Raw genomic sequence first — 18,620 nt, 5'->3', positions numbered from 1 at the left:
ACAATACGTGTCCTTTTGTGACTGGCTTATTTCCCTAAGCATAATGCTAGTACCCTTTTTGTTCCCAGATAGTCTCCTTGATGAAACATCCTGAAAGGAACATCCTCAAGAGGAAATAAAAATGAACACATGAGAATTATTTTTTTTCTCCTTTTACTCATTGCTGAAAGGATAGAAAAACACTGAAGATGGTTGGGGAGGAAGAAGAGGGAGAAAGCCAACAAAATCATCCACGATCCCACCACACAATCAGTCCACTTTCATTTCTACTCCTCTCATAATCTTTTGCTTTATGCAAATGAAATTTTTATAATTACATCACATTGAGTGTCCTCCTTATTTAACTTAACCATCTATCAAAATTATTGTATCTCCAAGCATTTCAAGAATTAACTTTCAAGGTTAATGCTTAGGAAAAATAAATGTGCTTTTGTGACAACTTGTATCCACCAGGCTCTCCTGTAGTAAATTTAAGTTAAAAATGCCTAAGTTTCACTTGATATAAAGGAAATTGATCTTGGCAAGATAGTACCACATTGTGTAATAGATGGTGCTGCAGAAAGAAGGCAAATCTTCACAAGTGCTCATATAAAAATCATTTAAATGTTAAGCAAAAATGTACATAAGCTCTGAATGTGACCATCCATCTCCCTATTATCCTTCTCAGTGGGAAACAGCACAACTGCATCTAATGAAAATCCTGTTTTCTTCACAGGAAATAAAGATAATAGTGCCACAAATCAACATTCTCCCCATTTTTCTTTTATTGGTTTTTCTTGCAGTCCACATGTTCTCAGTATGGGGTAGGGGGGGATAAAATGTAATGAAACTCCAAGTCTTATTTCTGTTTCTTATTTCTATTTGCATCTTGTAAATATATATAACAGAGGATCTAGTACCAGTAAAGGAAAATGATTTCAGCTGAAATAAGACTCAAGTCGACAGATTACTTTGATTGGGGGACAATTATACATAAGTTGATGAAATGCAAGACTTTATTTATTTTAGTAGAAATAACCTGAAGTCCTGGGGAAAAAAGACGTTTTTAGAAAACGACACTGACCCAAATGCTAAATCTCATTCAGAGTAATATGAGTGTCACTTTCTTGTACCCCTGCTCATACATTTTTCTGCTCAAATCATTGGAATACCTGTAATTTGAATATAGTTCTTTCCCCTTGAATTTTGGAATACTAGATGATCGAGGACATGAAGATCCTGTCCACGGTAATGGTATCCAACATATCCACCATTCATACTAAATTTCTTTTCATTTTGAGAGAGCATCAAGGCCATGAAAACAAAGTACCCCAACAAGGGGGACCCAAAAGGCCCAATCATCCCAAATTCCTGGAACTAGAGGGAACCTCCAGGGACTCCTAATTCTTATTATCACTCCACCCCCAGTTACGTCCCTGAGTGGACTGTTTCTTTTCTGGGGCTGTTCCATGTATAGCTGTTGCTGCTTTAATCCTCTCCTCAGACAAGCCCACTGCATCCTTCTGGCAACTGGCCCAAGCATAAGAAATCTGCAGCTAAGGAGGGGCCTCCGCCCATCCGTCACAGCCAAATGCTCTTTTAAACTCTAAATTATTCTACAAAAAGATTTCTCCTGGGCTCTCTCTCAAATGGAAATTTTCAGTGAGATTACCCTACCTTGTTCCATTCCCAGCTTGCTGTGCTTAACTATAACCATAAAGATCAGAGAAGGAAGCTTTACAAAAAGACAGACCCAGTCCATCTGCTCTGACTCCAGGACCAAAACTAAATGTATCTCAACCAAAAGGAAATCTAAAAGCTAATCTTTTCAAAAATTGGGATTAAGATTCCAAAATGTCTACAAAAACTCAGCACAATGTTAACCAAGTCTGATCCTGGTTCATTTTTCTCATAACTAATGCTCCCCCTTAGAAAACCCAACAGGCCTCTTCTTCTCTCTCCCTACTTCCACTCAGGAGCAGCTGACATCCAAGGTCATGTTTACATACCCAAAAGGGGATAGAATGAAGTCATAATTTGAACAATTCAATCGAAAACCACTCTGTTAAATTAACTGAGGCAAAAGCATGTGTAGAAATAGCTTGTATCCCACATGACATTACAGCCAGCTCCTCTCTGTATGTGGCAAGTGAGCAACCGTCCCTCAGACTCTAAATGCCATTTCTCCCTGGACCCGCATCAGTGGGGCTGATAACTGGGCACAAGACACGAGGAAAACTAACATGAGAAACCCTGTCTCTGCCAAAGATCCCATGGTTCTCTTCAACTATCAGAAAGTCACTGAAGGGAGAGTGGAAGGTGGAGAACAGAAGTCTGCACCACATGGAACAGCCTTTAGGTGGACACAAAGGAGCACCTTTAGAGCTGGTCATCCAAGGTAAGAACCAAGAAACACCAGCTCAGAGGAGGTTGTGTAAATGAGGGATTAAGTGAAGTTAAATTTCTTTTTAACAGAGCTGCTTGAATATGCTAATGGAGAGAGAAAGTATATACAATTTTCTGATCGTAATGGCAAAAACCTTTATTTACAATTTATTTCCAATCACTCAGGTTTCAATGAACCCACTTTGGGAGGCAAGGTTAGAGTGGAGGCCTAGATAAGCAAGCACAATAGTACGGGACATCAATCCTGTCTTCAAGACTTTAGGGGCATTAGGGTTCCTTGAAGTGATGTTTAAGTGAGGCCCTCTGTACCATTCTCCTGGCCTCAAACTGCTCCTCTCTGTGTCATGATCCTGACATGCCATCACTTACTGTCACTCAGGACAGTTTCACAGTCACCTACACAGACAACTTGATCTAGAGGAGCCCACAGGGCACTCTGCATCACATCACCTATCTCTATTTTCTCCATAGTACCTCTCACCAAGAAAAGTAGAAAATGTATTCATTGTCATACCACTGTGGCCACAGCACATAGTAGGTACTCACTAAACATTTGCAGAATGACTAAGTAAATGAAGTATTCTAGCTATTCCTCTCTCTGGCTTGGAGAAATGTTTACTTAAACATCTGGTTACATTTAATTTCAGTTCAGTATGAATTATTATTTCCAATAAAGAGGCCACACTTACGCTATGGTTGCTAAATTAAATGACATCTGCATGTCCGTTGGGCAGATATCTTCATGCTTAGCCACGAAGAAAACTACTATTTTTAATCATTCCAGAAACAATAACGGTTTTAAAGTGAGCTTCTCCCCTAAACCTCCCTAGAATTTGGACGCAAAACCACAAAGTTAACTGGCTCTTATGTTAACCAAACTCATGGTTTTAATAACATCATGTTATAAGCCTCTACCATCACAACTGGGGATAAACTTTCAGAAAAACCAGCTGCTGAAAATGTTCTAGGACATATTTATTAAAGCCTCCAATGATAAAGCTCTTTCTCAGTCATATAGTCATTCTTTGACAAATGCTTATTGAGTACCCAGGACTTCTAAGCACTGGGTACAGAAAGATGAAGAACAACTTCAACAGTGCCACCCCCCGAGGGGTTTATGCTGGAAGAGCAGTTAGGGGAGCAAATAGCTGTGACACAGTGTGACAAGGGCTTGAGGTAGGTGGGGGGTGGGGAGCACCAGGAGGAGTAAGAACCAGTCGCTATGTCCTAGCTGATCACGTAACCCCACTGGTTTTTCAAGTGTGGTCCCCAGACCAGCAGCTTCAGCATCACCAGGGAAGCTGTTAGAAATGCAAACTTTCATCAGGCCACACCATAGACCTACAGAACAAGAAATTCTGGAGGCGGGGCCAGCAATGTGAGTTTAACAAGCCCTCAGGTCATTCGGATGCACACTGAGGTGGATGATGACTAAGGAACTTCCTGAAGGAGGAGCAAAAGTCAAGCAGATACAGAACAGACACACAGGGAAGGATGGTGGCAGGCAATGAACACAGAGGATACAAGCCCCAGGACCAGGGAAAACCTGGCATGTTGTAAAAAGAGTGTGACTTAAGCTCAGAGAGTGAGATGGAGATAGGGCAGATCATGAAGGGGGTCAGGTGCAGCACCGAGGACCTGGGACTTCATCCTGAAGGCTGCGAGGAGCCCCTGGAGAATTGGGATGGACATGCTGAGACTTGAAGAAGATTTCAGATGAACCTCTCAGAGGGAGTGTAGAGAATAAACAGAGGCTGGAGAAGGCAGTTGCATATTCCTAGGTGAGAGGCAAGGGTGGGATGGAAAGCGGAGGCACTCCAGAGCAGGCTCCAGGAATGGGAATCAGAGGCACCTTATGCAGTTGCAGAAATGGCAGTGCCAGCACGGTGTGGGAGGCTGAACATCCCTCCCCTGGGAAGCCTTGCCTGACACTCCCCCAAAGCCCAACCAGGGCAGGTGCTGATCTAGGAAGCACTGAGTTCTGTCCCTGGTAGCACACATCACATTTTATCATAGTTCTCTTGCTGTCAGTCTTTCCCTCTAGACTGAAAGCTTCCCACAGACAGAGGCAGTGAGCTTCCTGGTCAGTTTCTATTCTGGTCAGTTTCCACATGCAGCATTTGGAACAGCGCCCAGCGCTTGAGAAGCCAAACTGAATGAATGGAGCTGGACAAGCCAGGAGGCCACTGATAGGCCACTCCTCTCATTCAGGGGAGAGATGACCAGTCGTGGGCGAGGAATTATGAAGCTTGTAGCTACTGACCTTAATTTCTTTCTAGTCTGTTGATACCATTCAAAACACTGAATGAAAATCTTTACAAGTCAATTACGTTACAAAAATCCAACAGTAACTCTGATCTGTTGAGTGAAATCCACGAGCTCATGTTCCTATGGAAAGTTAGAAAGGACCATGGTTTGAGCACTTGTGCAAGTGAAAGAAAGACATGCTTCTAGGCCATGGAGATCCTGCCACCTAATTGAGATAACAAGTCTGCTTTCTTTTGTTTCCAGGACAACTCTGCAAATTCTCTTAGTAGAGGACACAGACATTCCAGATCCCAGGGACATAGTCTGTGTCTTTGCTTTGATTTTTATAAATGATTCCAAGCAGGCAGATAATGTTGCGACCCAGTTACAGGGTATTTTGGAAGCAGCACGCACCTAACTTGGGGGCAGAGCTGGTGGGTGTAGAAGGAAGAGTTACTAAGTAGGCAGTACCACCTGCCTCTCAATCCTGCGCAGAATTTCATAGAGAAAAGAGCTATGATAATCAGGAAGTAAGGCAACATTGCCCCTGACCTGCTTCCCATTTTCTCACCATTCCCAAAATAGACAGAGCTAAGGAAAATCATAAATATATTTCTCAGCCCTCTGGAGAAGGTTCATTAAGGGCATAAATTTGGGTCCCTGGGAAAAAAGGATGAAAGGCAAAGCTATTGAAAGTCCTAGAATCAAGACGTGAAGACAGTGGAAATAAAATCCATGGACAAAAAGGAACAAAAACAATGGCCAATTCTTCCACCAAAGCATACTGAGAGGTGGGGCAACGAACCCAGCTGCCCTGGATTCTCTCAGCATGAGCGTTTTAGAGCCAACAGTTAAAAGTTTTTGCTTAAAACTAAAATTAATAATAACTGTTACAGTCTTACTTCACGCCAACAACTGTTCACCACCATGTATTAACAACGCAGGAAATCCTCCTAACAACCATATCATATAGGCACCATTCGCATTTCTATTTACAGATGAGGAAACTGAGGCACTGTGAATTCTGTTGGCCAGGTGTAATTTTGTTCTCTGAAGTGCATGATGATTAATTGCAGAGCAATACTGGAACCCTAAGAGTCTGGCCCTTAACCACCAAATCCCTACTACCTTCCCACAGGGCTGCCCTGTGCACGCACTGTAGAATGTTTACCAGCATCCCTGGCCTCTGCCCGCTGAGGCCAGTAGTCCTCATTCCATGGTCATGACAATCAAAAATGTCTCCAGATATTGCCAAATGGCCCCTGGAGCACAAAACTGCCCCTTTTGCGAACCAATACTACAGAGATTTGAAAGGCAAATCCCTAGGTTCCCTTATAGAAGGAGAGACAAATCCTTGGGGTTGGGTAGAAGAAACAGGCTACAATAGTTCTCTTGGGTGAAGGAAAAGTGGAAAAGGAGGCAGCTGAAGGGCTTTCTGTGGTGGGGTTTTATACTAGGAGTCCCCTGCCATGCCTCCTATTACGTGAGGACCCCCTACTCCAGTGGAGCGAGGACAGCCCTCCTTCTCCCTACTCCCTGAGAACCTCACACACATGCCTCTACTAGAGCACCTTATAACCAATGCTCGGGTACCTTCCTCTCTGTCTTCCTGAACTTTGCACAGTGCCTGGCACAAAGTACATGCTCAATAAATATTTGCTGAACAAAGGTATGAGCAAATCAAGTTGAGGTTTCTGGGTGCCACCAAATAAATGCCTATCTGTCTTCACTAGTGATCTGGAAAAGGTATAAATAAATATAACGTGGTTATTGGGGAGGATAAGAATTTCTGCTCAGATCATTAGAAGAATCTGAGGTTCAATTAGTGCTTTCTGAAGTACCTGTAACCCCAAGTTCACAGTGAGTTCAGACCATTCCTCAATTATGTTCAGAAATTTAATTGCATTAGTTCACTCAAGAATGAATCAACTCAAGAAACCAAACTCATGTTAAAGACATTCTAACTTACTTACTTGCCTCTACTGACAAAAAACACTTCCCAGCAAATTGCAGTACTCAGTATGGCAGGTCCACTGACTCGTGCCCAGGACAAAAGTCTACTTGGGAAACCAAATGAAGATCAGAAGGTAAGAACAGAGCCAGCACCCAAGAGCACCATCATCTGGGGTACTGGGGTCCTCTCTCCAGATCCACCACTCTAGCAGCCAGAAGTCGCCAGTCAGCCACAGGGCTGATGGAGAAGCTCTGAAATCCTTACCTTGCCTTTTTCCAGTCACAAGAAGCCTCTGTTATCCCAGCTTTGCCTCATGATTGGCACACGCCAACTAATCAGACTTTGGAGTATTTTATTTACAATGGAAACATTCTAGATGACTCTGCTCTGATTCAACACAGCAACCCCTAGTTTCAGACATATTTAGAAATTACATTTGGATTTTCCTACTACTAATTTGTGTTCAGGTGAAAGAAATGCACATTGGGGCCATAATTTGGAGGAAATAGTTCCACCACTAAATATGCAGATTTTGGTTAACATCTGTTTTGAAAGTGGATGAAAGGTGAAACTTTCACCTTTTCCCCAAATGCTGAATTTAGGAAGGTTTCATGGTGTACTGGAAAGATCAACACAGGCTTTGTTTCAGGATAGGGCAAGTCCTTTACCTTTTCCAAGCCTTTGCTTCCTCACCCATAAAAGAGGAAATAAGGAGGTACTCCAAAGGGCTAAATGTACAACACCCCTTACACAGATGACCCTTAATTAACAAATGTCATTTCTTCATCCTGTCCTTCAGCAATGCATGGACTCCTCTGTACTGACTACAGTTCTAGGGCAAGTATCATTATTCATTGGGCAGCCTTTAGGGAAAAGGACTCAGTTCCCTTATCTCTAAAATGGGAACAGCATTACAGTGTTCTGTAAAATTAAATAGGATAACAGCTATAAAACTCTTGGCACAAAATAAGAGCTTCAAAGTGGTATTAATGATACATTATTATGACCAGTGAGATGAGACATCACTAAGCACAGAGTCTTGAAGTATTACCTGAAAATACATTATTTTCTTAAGCTACTATTTAAAACTCAGGAAATATTTGAGTTTTGCAATTCTATGAGCAAATTATTCTTAAGCTTCCTCTAGCAGTTCATCAAGGCTTGTCCAGGAGGGCATGATACTGCTGAGGTGCAAATCAAGCTGGCTATCGAACAACTCCTGGTTCTATGGCTTTGATTCCATCAGCATTTCCTAGAATCACCAACCCCAAGTTGCTAAAATAGTGTTATTTTGGCAGAAAGAGGCCTGCATGCAAAAACACAAACACAAAGATCTGTCGTTTTGAGCCTTGTCTGCTAAAATTCACATTCAATCACTTGTCCTTTCTGCTCTCCCAGACACTCATCTTTCACCTTGGCACTTCCCTTGTCATTCTTGGGCTATAATTCAAAAATATTCTGGTTCCCAGAGCACTTTCAAAATTAGCTTCTTTCAAAATCAGCTGCTAGAACCTTGGGTCTGTACCAGTGACTCTACATTCCTGGAAGGCCCAGAGGTCCCATCAGCCCACCCACAAGCTCCAGTTTGGCCTGGCCTCCATTCCTCACTTGATCCCAGGAGCAAGGCTCTCTGCTTCGCAGGCCTGCATTCCCAGACTTATCAACTTCATGGACCATTAAGCTGCCAAATAAAAAATATTCCCATCAATTCATAAAAGAAATCTTACAAGGGTATAATGTCAGGGAAAAGGACACATCTTCTAATTTGAACACATTTGAAATATTCACGCCATTGTCATGGTCATCTTGATGAGGGCAGCAAAAATTTCACCAATAGACAACGGCCCGTGGACCCAACACTGTACTTTGCATTTAGTAGACACTCAGGTACTTTTAAGTTGTGTGGAAACTAAGCTCTGATTTTAGGGCAGCAATTTTGGAAATGCTACAGCCCATCCCACCCATCATGCCAAGCCTTCCTTCTTCAACAACAGCATTTCCCTTCACTCTCTGGAGCTCCCTGCAAGTTCTCTCCAACCTCATCCTCCTAAATGAACACTTCTCCTAGCTGAGTTCCCAAACTGCATTCTTTCTCAAATGCAAAAGGAAAAAACAAAACCACTCTTCCTCCACTCCAAGCATTCCTGAAGCATACTTCTCAGTAGAGTTACACTTGCAAAACCTCAGTTCTTACCTTGGAGACAAAATTTTGCAAAATTTCCACAAGAGGCAAAGGACAGAATGGTTCACTTCATTTATAACTACTGTCAAATCATTAACAAACAATAAAGGAATACCTTAATTGATAATTCCATACCATTCATTTTTTTGCATATTCTCTTTCCATGTTTGTCCTTATGAATTTGTACATTTTATATACTCACAAATACACTGGGACTTTTTTCCTGATGATAAAAGTTAATGCCTGTCCTGGTATTTCTTCAGTCCTCTGAAAACAAGTTAAGATTCAAATATTATGAAAATAAGATTATGCAGAAAGGGAATGTCTCCTATACCCAAAGGCCTCTAATACCCTTAAACTGATCCAGGCTTCTTACTTCTGTCATGTCATGATAACATGACTTTCTACCTTCTATGCCTCTACCCCTCACAGCTCTCATCTCATGTCTAGAGTTACTGCCCCACTCCTACCAGAGGCCCAGCAACCCTGGAGCCTGGTTATGATCAGAAGCACTAGACTCACATCTGTTAATTATCAATTATTTAAAAGCAGATTACAACTCTGCCTTCTCCTCACCTGCCTCACTTAAAGGCTAAAGAGGCTGTTTTGTAAGCATCTCAAACACAAAGTATGCTACAAACACCAAATGGATTGGTTTCCTTTGCTCTCTGCCCCATTGTCATAATTTGCCACAAAAAAAAAAAAAGTTCATGATCTTTCCAACGATGAGCAGCAGGCACGTCCCGATGGCCATGACTCCTGCCACCGCAACAGCTGACCACAGGCACCCAGCCAGTTCAGCAAGGGCACTAACATGAAATGATAATGATAACTTTATTCCAGAGACTACGGGCTGAAGAGAGAGGCCAGGGACATGGGAAAGGCTTGCCAAAACTTCACATAGGAAAGCCTCGCAGCCAAGGCACCGGACACCCTCTTCTGCAGCCCCTGCACAGGCTTCTTTCTCGGGTCATCCGTGTGCCCAAGAGCAGAGTCTCTCCTCAGGAGATGCTATAAAACAGTTTCCAGGATCTAATGCTCTTGACCCAAATCCAGTCATTACCTTATCTCTACCTAGACTTGGCAGGGCCACAGAGAGTTAATTTTATGTTAACCATTTTTTGACAAACAAAAACTAAGAGAAGTAGAAATGGGCCAAAAAAAAAGGGGGCATTCAAATAAGCAAGACAGACCAGACTTAGTAAAATACAAAATCAGCCTCATCTAATGCTCTATTGAGGTCCCCTCTGCTGTATCATAGACCTCCTCAAGGGGACAAGAAGAACCCAGAGGTTGAATTCTATAGCAGTGTCTCATTTTACAGATGGGAAAACTAAGGCCCAGAGAAATAAACTGACTTTGCCAACATCACACAGCAAATTAAAGTAGTGGAAGATCCTGGCCAGCAGGCAAGTCTTGGGAGTTCCCCGTTGATGGTCTTGCCACCAAATCCCACCAGATGCTTTATTATGGAGAGTCTGTCACCCAGGCTCTGAAAAAAACCTTTCAATTTATTGGCCATCAACACATATCAACATACAGAATATGTACTAACAACACATTAAAAGTAAAATGGGTAATCTGGGTTTATCTTCCTTACATTTATTTGTTGGTAGTACAACACTGTTGAATATAAATGAACACGAACAGTTTCTAAATATGGATGGAAGCTTCTTTAAAACATTCAAATCACTTTGAAGACATGCTGTTCCAATCAACCTAATTCTAAATAACAAATCAAAAATGGTTTACAGGAGAATGCTTATTGAATAATAATAAAACCAGCACAAAATATTGTCATGTGAGATAAAAAGTTAAAGTTCTATTGCTATGCAATCCAAGGACTGTCCACCTCCTCAGAGGGGTTTTCTTAGGAAGCTGACATTTATGTGAAATATGCTAACATATAATATATGTAAGGAGCTTAATTTCAGACTTGACACATAGTAAGTGTTTGAGAAATGCTAGTTTCCTTAACCCAGGGTAGGAAAATAAGTATCACCCTTTTCTGAGAATACTTATCTAAAAGTCTGTCCTACATGCCAGGAAAACTTTAAGTGGTATATCACTGGGGTACCATCTATTTTAAAAGTGCAACTGAAAAAGGCATAGAGAGACAACATTCCATTTTTCTTAAAAGACAGATTTAGATATCCTGAAATCAGCATAGTCAATATAACACAGTTCTAATACTATGGCAAATCTAACTCCTACTGTAACAGAAAAAAAAATAATTCAATGTTTATTGTTGTTTCTCTGGTGGAAGGAAAAGAAAATAGTCATCAGAAAGATGTAACATGACATAAAAAGAGTAACAGTAAGTCTTTTAAGGTGAACTTCTGCAATATTTTAGTAGACTCTTCCTAAATAATTTTGTAGTCAGTATTCATATTACTCAGTTAAGTGTGAAACACCAGTCTTTTACACTCCAACTCATGGAGCTTTTCCACTACCACTTTATATAAGTTTCAGAAAGTGCTGAATGGTGCTGGCTCTTTGGGGGTGAATTATTTAGTTAAAAGCATAATTGGAAAAGACAATAAAGCTATAACATAAACACCTTCTCTGAAAAAGGATCTCAACAGTTCTGTGCAAATACCTAGAGACATCCCCAGTTTATGAAGAACCTAAGTAATTTTTGGGGGCCACACAATAAGCTTATACAAAAGTGGAGAACTAGAAATCTTGCATCTGTTTCTCCCCTGGTGTTCTACCAGCCCACTGTATTCTACTGCCACCTGTGTTCACTCTGAGTTTCCCCCAGTGTGGACCGTTCCTCATCCTCTTGACAAATGCCATTCTTTTGAAACAGTACCATTTCCAGGAATCCACAAGTTACCATAAACAATTGCTGAACAAATATTGCTTTCAAGCTATAAACTGGAAACACAACAAAGCTGCCTCCGAAGTTATACAGAAATCCCCCTTTAAGGATTCTGTCTGCTCCTCAAAGGCCACCACCACCAATTCAAAGACTTCTAATTATCATGGCTATTGAAGACGAGATTGGAAATACAGATCCAAGACAAGGAAAACGAAAATCAAAGATTTAAGAGGCCCAGATCCAGAACAACAGATCAGGATGCCACTGTTTGTTTTTTAAATCACCAATCTCACAAAGTTTCCTCATTTCTTGGAATTCAAACACCACTGTTGGCATCATTTTATGACAACGCTGTATTTCATCCAAGTCTTCGGGCGCAAGGTAAAGCCAGTGACTGAGGGACTCAGACAAAACTGTGCCTTCAGAGAGCAGTCTTGTCGGAGCGCCCAACACTGGCCTTCTCGATTTTTGCCCCCCACACTCCTCAACGCCCCAGCCATCCAAAAACGTTTGTGACAGTCGTGGCTCTAAACTGCGCAGAACTTGACTACAAATCGGCCACCACTCTAAATCTAATTTCGCCAATTTTGTTTTCCCCAAGCTCTACGTTCCCTCGGCCCTTCGCCCCTGAGATCAGTTCTAGATCTCTTCACCGACCTTTATTGTTTCTATGGGACTCCGCACCCCTCCGTCCGTCCAGTAATATTTTCATGGCACAAATGTCATTTCTAGTCTTCAACCCTCCATTCTGCCCGGCGAGCAGCGGAGGGGCTTTCGGGACCCAGTGGCCAGCTTCCCTAACTCGGTCCCCTACGCACAGCCATTTTCTAGCTAAAACGCTCTCTGCCTCCGAGGGGGAAATTGAACTTTTCCCCCTTTGATCTCGCAGCGGCTAGTCTCTAAACCCCGGAGGAGCCAGCGCCTTCTCCAAGTCCCCGGCAGGCGCGCGCTGCCGCTCCGGGAGGAAGAGCCCAGCCGCACAGCAGAGGCCGGTGCCAGGACAAGGGGGTGTGCGCTCTTCCCCGCCGGCGCCCACCCTCTCTTTTACCCCGCAGCCCCGATCCGGGTGCACCCCCTCCAGCCCTGTCTCCCCCGCCCCAGGCCCTGCCAAGCCCGGGCTGCCGAGGGAAAGAAGACGCCGGGAAGCAGGAGGGATGGAAGTCAGGGAGTGAGCCCGCAGACGCCGTGCCACCCGGCCCTGCGGCACGGGCGCAGGGCGCACGGGGCTCCGCAGCGGAAGCCTGCTGCAGATGCGGCGGTAGCTGCTGCAGCTGTGGCTGCGGCTGGGCAGGCGACAGTGGCTGCAGAGCCCCCGGGGCCGGGAGGAGAGGAACAGCCGCCGGGGCTACGCGCGGCCACTCGCCGCACGCCGCTGCCCTGCCGCTGCCCGGGTCTCTCGCCAGCAAGCCCGCGCCGCCCAGGAATCCCGGGCAAAGGCGAGGAAGAAAGCGAGGCTCACCGGCAGTGCGCGCGGCGTTCACTTCGGCTCCGAGCCCGGCAGCTCTTCTCCAGTCTCGCCCTCCCCCGAGCGCCTGGATCAGCAGCGGGTGCAGCGCTCGAGCTTCCTACTTGAGACCAGGACGGGCTCCGGCGACTGAGCATGCCCAGTGCCGATTCGCGAGTCCCGCGCAGGGAGCGGCAGCGGCGCGATTCCACTTCTCCAGGCTTTGGCGGCGGCTGCGCGAGCTGAGGCTGGAGGGGCCCGGCCGGGCGGGGGCCGAAAGGGAGAAAGGCGGGGCCGGGGGAGGGGGCAGGGGAGGAGGGGCAGACAGCGCTCCTAGGGCGACCCCTGCAGGCCGAGGCTGCGGGACCTGTGGGACACACGCTCCTACCACGGGTCTGGGAAGCTGGCAGGGGGGCAATGGGACCAGGGTGTGGAGACCCAAAGGCCGGGAGTCGCAGTGCTGCTGGGTATCTTCTCCATGTGGCCTGACATCTGTCGCACCAAAAGGCAGCTGAGTAACCTTATGCCTGGCTGGTCTTTTCTCCTACGTGTCTTCACTCCCTTATAATGGGATAATGTACCCAGATGAGAGATGCCCACACCCGCCCAGCTGCAACTTACAGACAAGACCTTCTGCTTCCCTCTACTTCCTTTTCCACACACACACACACACACCATTCCTTGATGTGAAAATCACAGCAAGACAACCTCAGGGGAGAAACACACCTGCAGGAAGGGGGAAATCATGATTTCCTTTTCACCCCTAGACAAGCCATGTCCGGATAAGAATGGCTACTCAGCATCTTACTACTATGATGGGCAGTGACTGCAATGGGGTGTGCGTGATGGGGCGGGGGAACTTGATAATACGGATGAATGTTCTAATAACAATGTTGCTCATGTGAAACCTTCATGAGATTGTATATCAATGATACCTTAATACAAAAAATAAAAGGAAACAAATAAAAATAAAAAAGAATGGCTACTCGGTAAGTGGCAATCAGTGCTCTGCTCCAGACAATGACATCCCCAAAGCATCCTTAGGTTTGCTAGTCACCAGGGCAGTGGTTGCCAAAGTTGAGCCAGCTGCTAACCTGGAGGGTTTACGGAAACACGGATGACTGGGTCTTGTGCCCAGAGTCTCTGAATGGGTAGACCTGAGGTGGGCCAAGCATCCATCTTAACACATTCCCAGGTGCTGCTGCTGACCCAGGACCACACTCTGAGAACCACTACTCCACACATACACACAGCCTTACCTCCCATCTCAGGAGGATTAGGCAAAAGTAAATTTATAGTGTCTACAAAGTAGTGACCCCTCTTCACTCATCCTCCTCCCCAACCTCCAGAATGCACTGCTCCCTCAAATAAACTCATACCTGGCCAGTCCTCATTCTTCATGTGTGGACTCTAAGCGATTGGGGGTGGGCGGAGCATCACTTTATTGCTTGAAACATCTTGAATAAAGTGAGGATCCTTAAGGTCGTAGAATAAACCTGGGATTATCAGTGAACAAAAAAAGCCTAGACCTCTGCTCTTAGAGCTTAGTCTAGCAGGGTGGACAGAAATCCATCAAATCACCCAAAAACATTACTTAAACATGGAGAATGCACGGAGAGTAAATTTATCAGATGTGTATAAGAGTGTATACCAGGAGCGTAACGAAAACTCGGAATAAGGTTGTAAGGAATATGTGGTGGAGGGAAGCTGCCTTGTGGAAGAGGGGTTTCTGGCATTTGCACCTCTAAATCCTCTTCCATGAACAATCCCTCTGACCCCTCTGGATGCCAACAATTTGTCTTTCATTTCTGCTCTACTACTGAAAAACAGTAGTGTCACTTGAGAAATCTCTATAAATGCATTAAAGTGCTCGCCCTTGAGGCTGTCTCTGCACCCCAAGAACTGCCTATCGAGCCTGTGGACCAGGGATATTCAGGCGCTGCAGTTTAGCCCACTTTGAGAAAATGCAAACTCTGAAACGGAAAGCCTTCTAGCTCTAGTCTAGGTCCTTCAGGCCCAAAAGGTGAGGAAATTAGTCCAAGACCACCACCACCACCACCCCCGACCCTGTCAGCAGAGACGCGACGGGACCAGCCTCCTGCCCTTCAGGCAGGTTCTCTTTCCGCGGCACTCTTATTGCCTCGGACTCCACAGCTCCCCGTGGCTCCCCAGGAGTCCCGCCCGGCCACTCCGCTTTCGAGGGTAGGGGGCAATCAGCTGCGTCCGCCGCTCCCGGCTCGGTCTCTTTCTGACTCAGAGGAAAACCCGCGGTGGAGTTCTCTGCAGCGGGGCGGGGCGACGCGCGCAGGCGCAATGGCCGCCAGGTTGGGCCGAGGAGGTGCCCAGCTCCACACCTGATGCAATCAGCCTTCCGGAAACTGGCCCGGCTGCCGCGCTCACCCAGGAACCGCCTCTGCGCTCCCACGTTCCCAGACCTCTGGTCGCCGGGCTCCTCCTGGGGTGGAGGCCGACATCGGCGTCCCACAGGGAGCCACAGGAGGAATCGAGAAGTCACCGCCTGCAAAACAAAGTCCCTGGCTGCCCTAATAGTGACGTGGAAACGGCCACTGAACGTTTCGTGGCTGCAGGAGGAAATTCCCCTAATTAATTATTTCCAGAGAAGATGGGCGGAGGGTTGTGGGGGAGTGAAGCAAAGGCTCTAACCTTCCTTTGCTTGCTATCGTCCTTCCTCAGCCTCCAGATACACATCTTCTTTCTCCTTTACTGAAAGGGACGTTTACTGTGATAGCAGTATTAAAGCGGTATGAGGAGGACTCCCAGCTACCCTCTTGTCTTGCTAAATATGTAAAGGCACGGTAGCTCAGCTACAAAAAGCCTTCCACCGCGCACTCATTTTATAAATAAGTAATCGGTTTCTCTATACTTCATTTTAGTTTACAATCATTTGTCATTTCACTGCCTCATGCAATTTTGATATCGTGGGTGGATTCTCTCTTCCCTGATGCTGACTCACCCATGAATTGTTTTCCAAGGAAATGAAATATTCCAAGAATATTCCAAGAGCATAGTTATAAAAATGTGAAGGTAAAAATTACCTTCCTTTAAATCAAAGGGAAAAAGAAAAGGCAAATTCAAGGAATTTTAGTTGGAAGGCTACTTAAGAGAGCTATCTAGAATCAAGTCTGGACCAACTTAGATTTTAAAGAGGTTCAGAGGACGTTCACTCCTCTGTGACACAAAGAGATAATAAATGAATTCTTAACAGACAAATCACTGATTTTTTGACACTCTAATCTGTTGGGAAAATGTATTTCCTTTTTGCACAAACACTATACAGAGTGTTACACTATAGAAAAATGCTGTTTTTTCAGTCTGTAGGTAATAGAGTACAAAATGGGTGGTAACAAAAGAGATCCTATTACTTGTTCCTACTTCTGAAGTCATTAGTCTTTAAATAGTCCTTGATCTACCCAACCACTATGCAACCTATCCAACCACTTCTAAGATAACCAGAGACTAGGCATTCAGTATTTCATTTAAGTGGTATGAAATTCTTCAGAACTTCCAGTCATCAAGAAGTCCTTTGAGTCAACATTTAGAGCCACTACTATTTTTGCTTGATCATGTGGTATATGAACTGTTTGAGGTTAAACCAAAGGAATGGTAATGATTACAAAATATCAGTTACGATTTGCCACTGTACTGATTTAAGATACTTGAACAAAATGGAAATCAAAGTGAAATACAAAATAACTGCAAAATTCATGCCTACAATAAGATAAATTCTCTAAGCCCCATCTACCTTCTTATCTTGATTAACATATGTTTCTTTTGCTAATTCTCTGACATTTAGAGAGCTGGGAAATACCTTCCCTTTCGAAAAAATAGTCCAGTAAATGTCAAAATGCAGAGGTGCAAAGTACAAACTCATCACAAGTTACTAGTTACAGAATAGCTAACCTTTCCTGAGTGCTTACCATGTACCAGATACTGGCTAGCGTTTTACACAGGTTATTTAACTTAATCCTCACAACTATCCTGTAAGGTACTATTGTTATCCCTGTTTTGCAGGTAGTGAAAGTGAAGCTTGAGAATGTGAAATAGCTGATTGAAGGCACGTAGTGAAAGTGAAGCTTGAGAATGTGAAATAACTAATTGAAGGCACAACACATTCAGTGGCAGAACTGGTATTTGAGCCCACACATTTGCCCTGAGCTGGTACTCTTAAATAACACTCTACACAGAAAAATGTAAATAATAGAAAATGATTGTGATTTTTATCTCATATAAGAAAAGAAATGAGTATTCTACTTGCTCTCCTTCCAGAAATAAGACTTGGTAAAATTCTTTGTTCACACTAAGAAAGGACCCCTTTCTCATTAATGAATTGTGGTCCCCAAATTTAGGACCAATCCTATCCACAGATAGGAGGCAGATGATCAACAACCTAGTGATTTTTCAGGGGCACCAGCAAGGCCTCCTGTCTGATGGACCCTCTCCATGTCTTGCTGATTCCTCTAGCCCTCCTTTCTGTCCCCACTTCCATTGTCCTCATTGGCTTTTCATGCACTATTTCAGTATCCTGCTTGCCAACCCGGGTGACACTGTTCACTCCCAATTTAAGCCCTTCCTCCATGCTGCAGCCAGGGTGAGCCTTCGAAAAAAAAAGATGCTGATGACATAACTCAACTCCTTTAAAACCACTGATGACTTCCTGTGGCTCAAGAATAAAAACTTAACTACTAAACTGAAGGACTCACATGACCAATCCCCCATTCCATTTCAAACCTATATTTGGAAGCCTCTACTACAACCTCCCTTTCAACTGCCCCTCCTCTAGGCCATAACTCTCCCTGCACAACCCCTACCTCCCCACTGTATGCCCTCCATCAGCAACCAATACTCCATGAGGCATTCCTGGAACAAAGAGTGTCCTTGCACATCTCTGCCCTTGAACACACCTTTCTTAACTGACCCTTTTATGTCTTCCTTACCTGGAAAAATCCAGCTTATTCTTTAAGGCCCAGTTCAGGTATTATCTCTTCTATGAAAGCTTAGCCAACTCCCTCAGGGAAAGGTGGTAACCAGCTCATCTATGCTGCCATAGAGTGTAGATGATGTATTCAGGCTACCTGGGTTCAAATCCTGGCTGTACCACAACCCTACTGAGAGTTTTGGGAAAGTGAGTTATCCTTTCCCAACCTCAGTTTCCTCATCTGAAAATGTTGATAATCATAGCATGTGCAACTTAGTGTTGTTGAAAGTATATAATGAGATGATGCACATAAAGCTGGTAAGAATGTTCCCAGCTCATAGATAAGCATTCAATATACATGACCTTAAAATTTTTACTACTTGATTATTTATCTAATTTATCCTTTTGCCTCTATGTGGGTCTTTTTTTTAACAACTTAAATACATTTTTTACTTTCAAATACTTTTTGAAAGTATTTGAATACAAATATCACATTCACATTTGATTTTACATTAAATAAAAAGTGTTTTATTACAGAAATATTTGATATTCATTGAACAATTTAGGAAACACTGATAACAAACCAAAAAGATTAAATTCTTTTGTTGGAGCTACTTCTTAATTGCAAAGTGAAGGAACCCTCACTAG

General features: G+C 44.0%; 1 protein-coding gene across 7 annotated transcripts in view; it reads right to left on the bottom strand.

Moving 5' to 3' along the window:
- Positions 1-13,263, bottom strand: part of APBB2 (amyloid beta precursor protein binding family B member 2) — a 381,148-nt gene extending 367,885 nt beyond the window's left edge. For 4 of the 7 annotated variants that reach the window (XM_073237708.1, XM_073237713.1, XM_073237711.1 and 1 more), the window contains exon 1: positions 13,052-13,262. The gene's annotated coding sequence lies outside the window, so the exon portion shown is untranslated. Of the gene's footprint in view, positions 1-12,249; positions 12,568-13,051 lie in introns of those variants that run through there. The other 3 variants (XM_073237712.1, XM_073237714.1, XM_073237709.1) reach the window with 2 other exon arrangements.
- Between the last annotated feature and the right edge of the window lie 5,357 nt (positions 13,264-18,620).

Source organism: Manis javanica, chromosome 5 (genome assembly GCF_040802235.1).
Source record: "Manis javanica isolate MJ-LG chromosome 5, MJ_LKY, whole genome shotgun sequence".
In the NCBI taxonomy this organism is placed as follows: Eukaryota; Metazoa; Chordata; class Mammalia; order Pholidota; family Manidae; genus Manis; species Manis javanica.
Note: the sequence above shows the minus strand (reverse complement) of the source record. Positions and strands in the feature narration are given on the sequence as shown.